General features: G+C 44.6%; 1 long non-coding RNA gene across 1 annotated transcript; it reads right to left on the bottom strand.

Moving 5' to 3' along the window:
- Positions 1–6,541: 6,541 nt before the first annotated feature.
- On the bottom strand, positions 6,542–11,812 carry LOC142179420 (uncharacterized). The gene is made up of 4 exons (XR_012707486.1): positions 8,088–11,812; positions 7,877–8,005; positions 7,239–7,788; positions 6,542–7,169 (listed from the first exon to the last, which is right to left on the bottom strand). It is a non-coding gene; the product is annotated as an uncharacterized LOC142179420 (long non-coding RNA).
- Positions 11,813–12,036: the final 224 nt, after the last annotated feature.

The following is a 12,036-nucleotide window of genomic DNA, read 5'->3' as shown; positions in this document are numbered from 1 at the left end:
AGTCCAAATCCCCAATTTACACCTCAAAAGCATGTAATCTAGTCGAATTATTCGATTATAATTCAATATTATGGAGTAGAAATGATCACAAGTGACTTACCTCAAGATTTCCCATGATTTCTTGCTCAAAAATCGCCCCAAGCCGTGTTCTTTCACAAAAAAAAAAAGGTCAAAATGAGCAGAAAAACGCAACAGCTTTAATAAACCTATTCTGGTCTCTAAAAGAGCCATTCCCGTCGCTAAAAGTGACAAATCTGGTCGCTAAAGGTGCGCACCAGATCCTGCTGCACCAGCAATGTTTAATTTCACTAAAAAGGCTCTAACTCCATCATACGAACTCGGAATTCGATGATTCTTGTTCCTATGAGTCACAAATAATGATAAAAACATAGTCCTTCAATCGAAACCCAATTTGGAGCTTGTTTGCTAAGTGAGATATCCATTTCGCTCGTTAAACAATTAACTCATGATTAGCGTCAAAAATCCAATCGCGACTTGATGAAATTAGACCAAACTTTCCAGATCACTCCTATAATTCATTATTGAAATTTTGGAAGTCTTGAAATCAAATTTCGATCTCTAGAACTAAAAATGGACCTTTGGATCATTACATGCTTATGCTCAAAACGGCAAAAATCTTCCAAAAACTCTTCCAAAACTTATCCTAGCCTTATGGGACCCCGACCAAACTTGCCAACATAATTCATAACATAATTAAGACCTGTTCCAATTATCAAAATACCTCAAACAACATCAGAATATCCAAAACTTATCGAATTCAAGCCTAAGTTTCCAAAAACTTCCGAAATACACTTTCGATCAAAAACCCGACCAAACGATGTCCGAATAACCTGAAATTTTGCACACACATCACAAATGATATAAAAAAGCTACAGAAACTCTTGTAATTCCATTCCGACCCTCGGATCAAAATCTCACCTATCAACCGGAATTCGCCAAAATACTAACTTTGCCAATTCGAGCCAAATCCTTCCACGGACTTCCAAAATGCATTCTGATCGTGCTCCTAAGTCATAAATCACCTAACGGAGCTAACAAAATCATAAAAATTCCGATCCGAGATCATATACAAACAAGTCAATTCTTGGTCAAACCTTTCAAATTCAAAGCTTTCATCTAAGACTGTTCTTTCAAATTCCTTCTGATTGTCCTGAAAACCAAAACAATCGATCTACATCAGTTATAATACATCATACGGGGCACTTCATGCCCGAGAACTGGCGATCAAAGTACAAAAGCTCAAAACAACCGGTCGGGTCGTTACACGAGGTCCCCTATCGACTAGTCCTATACCTGTGTAGTAGGCCTCTCGGTTTGATTACTACCACGTTTTAGCTTGCATTTCATCGTTAAACTTCATATTCTTAGAATCATCTACTCTAACAACTAGCATAAAAATAGATCATGTAATTTTAGAATCCCATTTACAAATTTAATTGATGTTATCATTTTCACGGTAAATAGTTTGGCACCCACCGTGGGGCTAAAACTAAAAGTGATTATTTTCTTGCTGGTTTCATTGCACAAACACAAGTCACCTTTCACACTTCTTGTTGTCCAATATCTAGTGATTTCAGGTCAAAATGTCTGGCTCGGTAAACAGAATCGAGAACGACAACCTCGAAAACCATGGGGAAATGGCGTGGCTATCCCGGCCACTGGAGCGCCGCTACAGAATCCTGATAATGCGCCTGGACCGATTCTAGCGGATGCTAGTTCGCAAGACGCGCAGCAGGTCGTTGAAACCTCGCACACCAACGGGAGCATACATCATATCGACCGACAGGAAGCCCAAAAAACCCCGGTTTGGGAAACACAGGAAGTTAGGCTTCACGATATTTTTGAAATGTTGCAGGAGCAACAGTTGGCTATCGCTTAGTTGCAAAGCCATCCAGAGACTCCCAGTACAGTAGCGCCGGAAATAGCTCTCCCCGCAGAATAAATTATCGAAAGATCAAGCAATAACGAGTCCATGGTCGACCCTGCCATAGTAAAGATGATCGAGGACCTCACCAAAAGGATCGAATCGGGTGAGAAATTGATTGCAGCCAACGATAAAAAGGTCGAGACCTACAACTCTAGGGTCGATCAAATCCCGAGTGCGCCCCCGATCCTCAAGGGCTTGGATTCGAAGAAGTTCATACAGAGGCCATTCCCCGAGGAAGCGGCCTCGAAGCCCATTCCAAAGAAGTTCAGAATTCCGGAACTTCCCAAGTACAATAGTACCACCGACCCTAATGAACACGTTACTGCCTACACCTGCGCAGTGAAAGGCAATGATATAAGGAATGACGAGATCGAGTCCGTATTGCTGAAAAAATTCGGAGAAACACTTTCGAAGGGGGTCATGATGTGGTACCACAACTTGGCTCCCAACTCCATAGATTCATTCGCCATGCTAGTAGTCTCCTTCGTAAAGGCACATGCCAGAGCCATCAAGGTAGCAACGAGGAAGTCTAACATTTTCAAAATCAAGCAGAGAGAGAACAAGATGCTGCGGGAATTCGTGTCCTGCTTTTAGATGGAACGGATGGAGCTACCGCCAAGTCTCCAACGACTGGGTAGTGCAGGCCTTCACCCAAGGCCTGAACGAACGAAGCTCGATGGATTCAAAACCGGTGAAGCAGAACTGGATCAAGTATCCGGCTGTGACCTGGTCGGACATCCACAACCGGTATCAATCAAAGATTAGAGATGAGGATGACCAGTTGGGAGACCCTTCGGGCTCAGTATACCCAAACAGACTCCTGGCAAAGGAATCAAAACCAAACAAAGAAAGGTACAAGCCGTACCTCGAATATAGGAGGAACGCCCCAAAGTGCAACCTACCTCGCAATGATCGGAGGGTGGACCGATGACTGGACCCTCGAGGGCTCATCAATAGAACCAGGTTCGATCGAAACATAATGCCAATGAATGCGGCCCACCTATCGGAATACAACTTCAGCGTCGATGTGTCGGACATCGTGTTCGCTATCAGTAAGATTAGAGATGCCAAGTGGCCCAAACTGATACAGTCGGATCCTTCGCAGAGGAATTACAACTTAGTATGCGAATTCCACAACACGCACGGCCACAGGACCGAGGATTGCCAACAACTACGAGAGGAGGTGGCTCGACTGATCAACAAATGACACCTCTGGGAATTCCTTAGCGATCAGGCCAAAAGCCAGTTCCGAGAAAGGGAGGCAACCAAGAAAAATGAGGAAAATGAGCCGCAACATATCAACCACATGATCATGGGGACGCTGATGCCCCGCAGCAACCCGTGATGAGAAGAACAAAAATATCCATCACCAGAGAAAAATGGACTCAGGGATATATCCCCGAAGACACCCTTACATTCAGCTAATAGGACACTGAGACCCTATCTCAGCCTCACAACGATGCCCTAGTAATTTCCTCCCTTGTAAATTCTTCTCAGATAAAACGTGTACTCGTGGATCTAGGTAGCTCGGCCAATATTGTCATGTCAAGGGTGATAGAACAGGTCGAGCTGCTCGACCAGATCGTGCCTGCCACTCGGGTCCTCAATGGATTCAACATGGCGAGTGAAACAATGAAAGGAGAAATCATCCTTTTGATTACTGTGGCCGGCACGACCCAAGACACCAAATTACATGTCATCGAGGGAGATATGAGGTATAACGCCTTATTTGGGCGGCCGTGGATACACTGCATGAGAGTAGTACCATCCACCCTCTACCAGATGATAAAATTCCCAACAAAGTACGGGATCAAAACCTTCTACGGGGAACAACACGCGGCAAGGGAAATGTTCGCAATACATGATGTAGTACCAACGCTCATACCTCCTCCCCCGAATAAACCAAAAAGCGAATCGGGCCTCACCCTCGGTCGAGCTTGACAAAATGAAGTAGAAATCCACGTCGCATCTCCGCCCCGGGCAATTATAACGAACTAATCCCGAGGCATCGCCAGCATATCTCACTTTAAGGTACGATCATCTCCCTTTTTATTTTCAAATTTGGAACTGACCCCTAGGCAGGCACCCGACCAGAGCTGCCGGAATACTAGCACTGTCGGAAGACCTCAAATCTCTAAAAACGCACCCGTTGCACTCTTTTCCTTCGACTGAGTTTTTTCCCAAAAGAAGGGTTTTTACCGGCAAGATTTTTAACGAGGCAACGTCTGTGAGCTGCCTAAGGTGAAACTCCGCAAAATGCTCAAGACTTCCCTTGCGGCCGACTTTTGAATAGCGAGGGGCATTCCCCCAAAAAGCTACCCGCTCGAAGGAGCTTTTGAAATGTCAAATAAGGTTCCTATGGGAAAACAATGTATCGGACCAAATGGTCAAACGCGCCATGACCATAAAGTCAGGCCCCCGTCGGCGAATACATGTACTATTGTATCGAGCAATCAAAGAATACCTTTTGTCAAAAGAAAAAGAAGACTCCTTCTCAGGGTAAGGAAACAAATTCTTGCATTAGAAACGTCCCAAAAACTCGGGAACGGACGCCATCAGTTCAAATGCTTAGATGGCCTCCGGGTTGAAGTTTTGAAGCCACAAAAACTTCAGGCGAGGCAACATGGAAATCGTCGAGCAACCAAATTTGATTTAATATAGATCAATTCAACACAAGAATATATGTTTACGTAAATGAATCGAAAGGTATCTGCCACCAAAAGCACCTCGTACTCCAACAAAAGAAAGTTCGACATACTCACAGCGAGGATCCTTCCATCGAATGCTGCCCAAAGTACTTGGAGACTTGACGTCGACAATTTGGTGCTCGCACAACCCCAGGGTCAGAACTCCGGGCACATAAAGCCCCAACAAGGTAACTCCGAGCTCACGAATAGTGGCCTTCGACCCTAAGCAAAATCGATGGCTCGGAGACTGTCATCAATTGCCATGCACGGAAAACCCAAAACTGTGAGACCTCGAGCAGGAAGACTCGGCGTAACCAGATCTATTCGAGATAGCAACAAAAACTGTAAGAACTCAACAGGCATGACAAATTCTAAGACCTCAACAAGCATGAAAATTTTGTAAGACCTTACTACAGGCATAAAACTCAAAATCCCAAAGTTTAGGCTATACGTTGCATTTGTAAGATTCCCAAAAGGGCATACCCTCGGTGTAGACACCTAAACTATCACTCGGGATCAAAAATGGCTCTGGCCAAACACATATGACTACGGTCAAAACGGCTAATCCAACCAAAATAACACGACTTAGGGATGCCCGATCGTCGCTAAACAAAATCATAGGCCATTACTTCGAAAAGAACCGATTAAAACAGGCTTCCCTCAATAGGCAAACGAGCTTCGACCATGTCAGCTCCGAATCATAAGGCTTTGACCTACTCAACCTACGAGCTAAGAACCTTCCGAGGTGCTCAAACATCGCCGATAACGACTTGAAATCGAGGTTCTTCCAGAACCGACGACTGGTCAGGCAAAATCATTTCAAAATGACCTTGACAAGAGGAAAATAAAGCCTACAAAATGCCCACGGGCAAAAAGTGTAAGAGCCATTGTCCCCAGCCAAACAAGCCTCCGGGACACACACTAAAAGGTCTCAACAACTAAACAACGTAGGAGCTATTGTCGCCAGCTTAAAAATTGACAACTTGAGGATTAAAATGAGCTCGAGTTGTAACCCAATTCGGAGACCGGATCCAAAATAGTTAACTATGCAAGCCTCCGGGCCACATATCAAAAGGTCTTATAGACCAAACAACGTAAGAACCATTGTCGCCAGCTTAAAAATTGAAAACTTGAGGATTAAAATGAGCTCGAGTCGTAACCTGATTCGGTGACCAGATCCAAAATAGTTAACTATGCAAGCCTCCGGGCCACATATCAAAAGGTCTTATAGACCAAACAACGTAAGAACCATTGTCGCCAGCTTGAAAATTGAAAACTTGAGGATTAAAATGAGCTCGAGTCGTAACCTAATTCGGAGACCAGATCCAAAATAGTTAACTAAACAAGCCTTCGGGCCGCATATTAAAAGGTCTCAACGACCAAACCACGTAAGAGCCACCGTCGCCAGCTTGAAAATCGAAAAAACTTGTGGGTCAATTGAAGCTCGAGTTGCGTTGCGACTCGGAGAATAGACCCAAAATAGTTGAAACAACAAATGACCAAGGGCGAGAAATAGAAACCATTGTCATCCGCCCATGCACGCACGAAAAACTTGAGGGTCCATTGAAGCTCAAGTCGCAACGCGACTCGGAGACTGAACCCAAAATAGTGGAACAAACGCCCAAGGGCGAGAAATAAAAACGATTATCATCCCCTCATGCAGGCACAAGAGACTGGAGCTCTGGTAAGCTTGAGTCAAGGTCGGGCTTAAATATTGAGCCTAAATAGATGGGCAAAGTACTGAGGCCCCAACGCCTACTTACGACAAAATTCGCTCTTAAAAGCCTTCGAGCCTGCCTAATTAGCTCCGGACCCACGAGGTTCCCGTCAAACACTAAAACCAGCCCTCCTGGTCAAAAGCAATGCAAAAAGGGATACGAAAGAGATAAAGCTTCAAGTTTTCCCTTATTTTATATATGCAAAAGGCACGCTCTCCATATACAAACATGTTCTACAGATATCAAATACAAAATTGAAAAACGACGGAATCTACGCTCTGCTCCAAAAGGCTACGGCCTGCTGGCCCCAGATTTGCTCCCCAAGACGTCAACAAGAAGTAACCGAGCATCGCACTCGTCTGCCCTCGCATGAGCCAATTCCTCTGAGAGAACGAAGCCCCTAGCGCCGACCTCCTCGAGTACCTCTCTGCGGGATCTACTACGACCATATTCCTCGATCCTCTTCTCATAATCGATGGCCCGCTTCAACTCAGCCTGGGCATCAACAACATCTTTCACATGAATTGCCATCTCCTGATCAGCCATGGTTCGACTCAACAACGCTTCAGCCCGAGCATCGGTTATCTGAGACCCGACCTTTGATAGATCGGTCTCGAGCTTCGCGATCATATCTGCTTGAACTGAAGCATTGTCACGAGCCAAATAGAGTTAGACCTTAAAGGCAGGAACCTTGGTCGACGTGTTTTTCTCCTCTAAAGCTTGAGCTTGCACCTCAGCCCTTAGTTCACTACAAGCATTCCTGATGCAGTAGGCTTTGCCCTTAAGGTATTCTAAAGCCTCCGTCTTTTTCTGCAGCTGAGATGGGAAAATGGTTAACCTTAAGGGTCAAAAGGAGCGAATCGTGTACTACGAAAGGTTACCTACTCCATCAAGTAGCTCTCGTAATTCGAGCTCCAGTACGCCTCATATCGCCAATGCACCAACTCAACCTCCTTCTCTTGGCTAAGGAGCTTGAAGGACTCACCCTCGTCCAGAGCTTCCCAAAGCCTGGCCCCTTGATAGAACAGTTCATATTTGAGCCTATCAAAGGCCTGCAAAAGAAAAACTCGATAAAGAACGGAAGATGCAAGATACCGAGATGACTACACCAAAAATCACCTTGAAGCGAAGCCGGCAGGCTTCCTCGAAGGCGGAGCACACTCCTATTAGTCCAGCCTCTTTGGCCCGGAAGAATCAATATCGGACAAAGCATATCCACTAGTAGGAACCGCCATCCTGGAATCAAACACTTCGGGAACAGCAGACTCGGGCAATGCCCTCTTCTCGAAGATACGAGCCCATTGAGCCCCATTAAAAGCTCCACCACACTGCAGGTGCGAATCCCATTTATCGCCATCGTCCCTCAGCTCGGAGGCCGACGACTCCTTCCCCTCTTTGGAAGAGCACTGCCTCATCCCAAGGAACCGCCCGGTACCTACAACGGCAAATCCAATACAAAAAAAAAGGGAAAAATGTCATCTCAAATATACGAAGGCCAAGGCAAAGACAGCATGCACACATACCTTGGTATCTCGCTCCCCATCTGATATGGAATACAGCTCGCCACCTACGCTCGTCGCAGGTCGAATGGGTCACCAACCTCCGGACCTATCTGGGAAGATCAAGAACTTCGCTCGACGTCCATGAAGTTGCTGCAAAAAAGGAGAAGCACAATTACTCAACTGATTTTTCGCTATAAGCAGAATCTGAAAAAATGCTAGACACTCCACTCACATGCGTAATTCCATCCCTCGGGAAACGGCATAAGCTCCACAGGGATAATGTCGGCCGTCCAGACCCGAACGAACCAACTGGACCACTCTCAATCCCCATCTTCTTCGTCATCGACAACAAAGGGCGTAGACGAACGGCACCACGGGGTTAGCAGGACTTAGTGATGAAAGGGCCGGTACAACCTGACGAGGTGACTGAGCATTAATTCAAGCCCAGCCTTCTCCGCAAAGGACCTCATCATCAACACCCCTCGCCAAAACAACGGATGAGTCTGTGCCAAAGTAACCCGATACTTCTAGAAAAAATCAAGCACAACCTTATCAAGGGGACAAATGCGAAAAGATATAGGTATACGCTCAAGAATCCATCAGCAAAGTTTGTAATGCTCTCATCTGGGGAAAGCGCCTTCAGCGTTATCTCCTCGCTCCATCCGCAGTATCCCCTCACCATCTCCAGATGTTCCTCTTTTATCAAAGACACGATCTTCAGAGCAAACTCCCGTGGATCTTGAGCGCCGGGAGTGGCACTCCCCACTCCCTGTCAGGGGCCAGCCCCGAAGTAGTTGCCATGACTATGGTAGAATTGACAAACTAAAGCAAGAACGTGCGCCAACGCTTTTTATGCCTGGAGAAATGAAGAACCCTTTGCCAAGGCGTAAGGATAGCTATCTAAAATAGTGAGGCCTTTTGAATAAGCCGAAGCCGCCCCATATATATGCGGGAAACAGCAACGATTCACCAATCTGGAGTGAGCCCCGGGAAGCCAACAGTCTCAACACAGATCGATGGGGTGATACCCGACCCCAGAGGCATCCATCGACGAGAAGCCATGCCTCAAGATTGACCGGCGAATACAATTATTGCGCTCTTGAATAACCGAATTGATGGCAGTACACTCACCTTGGAGCTCGCGCCATAGGTTGCATCATTAGTGTGATGTCACCATAAGAAGCTCGAGGAGTCAGGTGTCAAAATCATTTCCCATCGCTTCGTTCTGGGAAACGTGGAGACTATCTGTACGCGGCAAAATTAAAGGACTTGATTTCTCACTATCAAGCCACTTCGAAAGAATGCCTCGAGACCCCAAGTATGTGAAGCCACGATTGAGTTCCCTCTCTCGGGGATCGTTGGGGCCTGGCTCGAAGAAGATGGAGGACGAGGCTAGAACAGAATGGGAAGTTCCTTAGGCACACGGCTAAGTCTGACAGGGCCGGCCTATCCAGAGCCTACGCTGAATCATGGCGTCTAGCCGTCACATCTCCATACTTTACAATTAATGCCCATGTACTATAGCCGGGTTCCCATCCTATATAAAGGGAATAGACACTACCTTGTAAAGGGGTGATGTTGCTCCAACTATTTCTCAACAAGATCAATAATATCTCTCTCTCTTCTTTCTAACTCGCTTGCTCTCACTGGCTCGAGGCCACTTTAGCATTTATCGCTTTCTTACTTGTTCTTTATTTATCGCTTGGCCTTGGCCATATAGAGCCTTGATTAATCATATCGTAACTGTTATCCCATTCCCGACTACCCCCGATAGCTCGAGCTCGACTCAGATATCGACCCTGAGGTCCCCCATCGACCAGTCCTATACCCGGGCAGTAGGCCTCTCAGTTTGATTACTGCCTCGTTTTAGCTTGTATTTCATCGTTAAACTTCATATTCTTAGCATCATATGCTCTAACAACTAGTATAAAAATAGATCACGTATTTTTAGAATCCCATATACAAATTTAATTGTTGTTACTATTTTCACGGTAAATAAATCTCATCCCCGAGTCTACATGAATTTACTGAAGACGAAACTTTAACGTACGAAAATGCGAGATGTAACATCCTTCCCCCCTTAGAAACATTCGTCCTCGAATGTTTAACTCCCCGGGATCTATATAACTTTGGCAGAGTCGCCTTTGTAATAGTACTACTACCAACTCTTCCTATAGTAACTAATGATTCAACGCCACATAGGACCACAATCATTAATAACGACAATGGCCTCACATGACCAATGACAATAACTAACATAGGAATCCATACACATACCATAAGGTTATGACATCTCAGTCGAACCCTTCTCTGGAGGAGGAAATAAGTAGGAATATATAGACTTCATTTCTTCTTCGGCCTCCCAAGTCATTTCTTCCACATTGTTGTTTCTCCAAAGTACTTTCTCCGAAGCTATGTTTTTAGTTCTCAATCTCTGAACCTGTCTGTCTAGTATAACAATGGGAGTTTCTTCATATGATAACTGCTATATGACCTGAATGTCATCAACTGACACAATTTTGGAAGGAACTCTGATACATTTATGGAGCATAGACAAATGAAACACTGGATGTACAGACTCCAAGACTGAACGTAAGTCTAACTCATATGCTACCTGGCCTACCTTGGGTATGATCCTATATGGTTCAATGTACCAAGGGCTAAGTTTTCCCCTTTTTCTGAATCTCATAACGCCTTTCATCAGTGATAACTTTAGGAATACCCAATCGCCAACCTGAAATTCCAAGTCTCGCCGTCGATTATCCGCATAAGACTTTTGACGGTTTTGAGCTGCTAATAGCCTTTCCTGTATAAGCTTAATTTTCTATATTGCCTGATGTACCAATTCTGGTCCTACTAATGTAGTTTCCCCAACATCAAACTACCCTATAGGCGACTTACACTTTCGTCCGTAAAGAGCTTTGTATGGAGCCCTTTGAATACTGGAATGGTAGCCACTGTTATATGCGAACTCAATAAGCGGCAGATGATCATCCCAGCTACCTTTGAAGTCTATTACACAAGCTCATAACATATCCTCCAGTGTTTGAATAGTACGCTCAACTTGTCCGTCTGTCTGGGGAAGAAATGTTGTACTAAGATTTATTTAAGACCCTAATCCTTTTTGAAAGGACCTCCAGAAGTTAGCTGTAAATTGAGCTCCTCTATCCGAGATAATGGATACAGGGATACCATGCAGTCGTACTATCTCCTTAGTATAAAGCCTTGCATAATCCTCTGCAGAATATGTAGTCCTAACGGGCAGAAAATGGGCTGACTTTGTAGCCTATCAACAATCACCCATATCGAATTGAACTTACGTTGGGTACGAGGTAAGCCTACGATGAAATCCATACCCATTATAACATCAAATTCTACTATATCTAACTCGATTAGGTATGCTACGGTAGATCAACCATGAACTACTATTATACAACCCCTATATACTCGCTTAGCTATCACTGAGTCTCCAATAGGTGTAGACACCTCAAAAGGTTTAATAAATTCAGGTGTTATTCCAAACTTACTAGCAACCAACGGAGTAACGTATGATAAGGTGTAACCTGGGTCAATCAGTGCATATACATTATATGAGGAGACTGATAATATACATGTAACAACATCAGCCGTTAACTCCTGATCATGTCGTCTACCAACGGGTAAATGTGGTTTTGAGGACTGTTTGAACTAGATGTTCCGCCTCTACCTCTACCATGACCCATTTGTGCTTGTGGACCTTGCCTGTCACACCCCCTTTTTTTACACCTACTTCACTTAACCCTCTAAAAAATATTAAAAAGATTTGTGAAGTTCAAAAGGATTTTTAATTAAAAAGTGACAAAATTGTGTTCAAAAGGAAATAACTCAGAGTCACCACCTGACATTGGTTTCGGTGTGACAGGCCACCGTTTTAAAAAAAAATAATTTTTCTTTTAAAACACTTTGGACTCCAAACTAAGTCTGCACCAGAGATTCGGGTAAGGGGGTTCATTTGACTTGGGAGAAGGTGTTAGGCACTTCCCAAGTCCCGTGAAGGTCACAGTTGCGTACTCAATCTAGTTGGCTTTTAAAACATTCAAATTGAGATAAAATCACAGAAAAAGAAAACAAACACAAAAGAGGCTCGAGGTCATCCCCACCTAAATGAAAGAAAATTAAAAGAAGGAAAATTAAAATCTAAA

This window comes from Nicotiana tabacum, chromosome 3, assembly GCF_000715075.1.
Source record: "Nicotiana tabacum cultivar K326 chromosome 3, ASM71507v2, whole genome shotgun sequence".
NCBI lineage: Eukaryota > Viridiplantae > Streptophyta > Magnoliopsida > Solanales > Solanaceae > Nicotiana > Nicotiana tabacum.
This window is presented reverse-complemented; position numbering and strand designations above follow the sequence as displayed.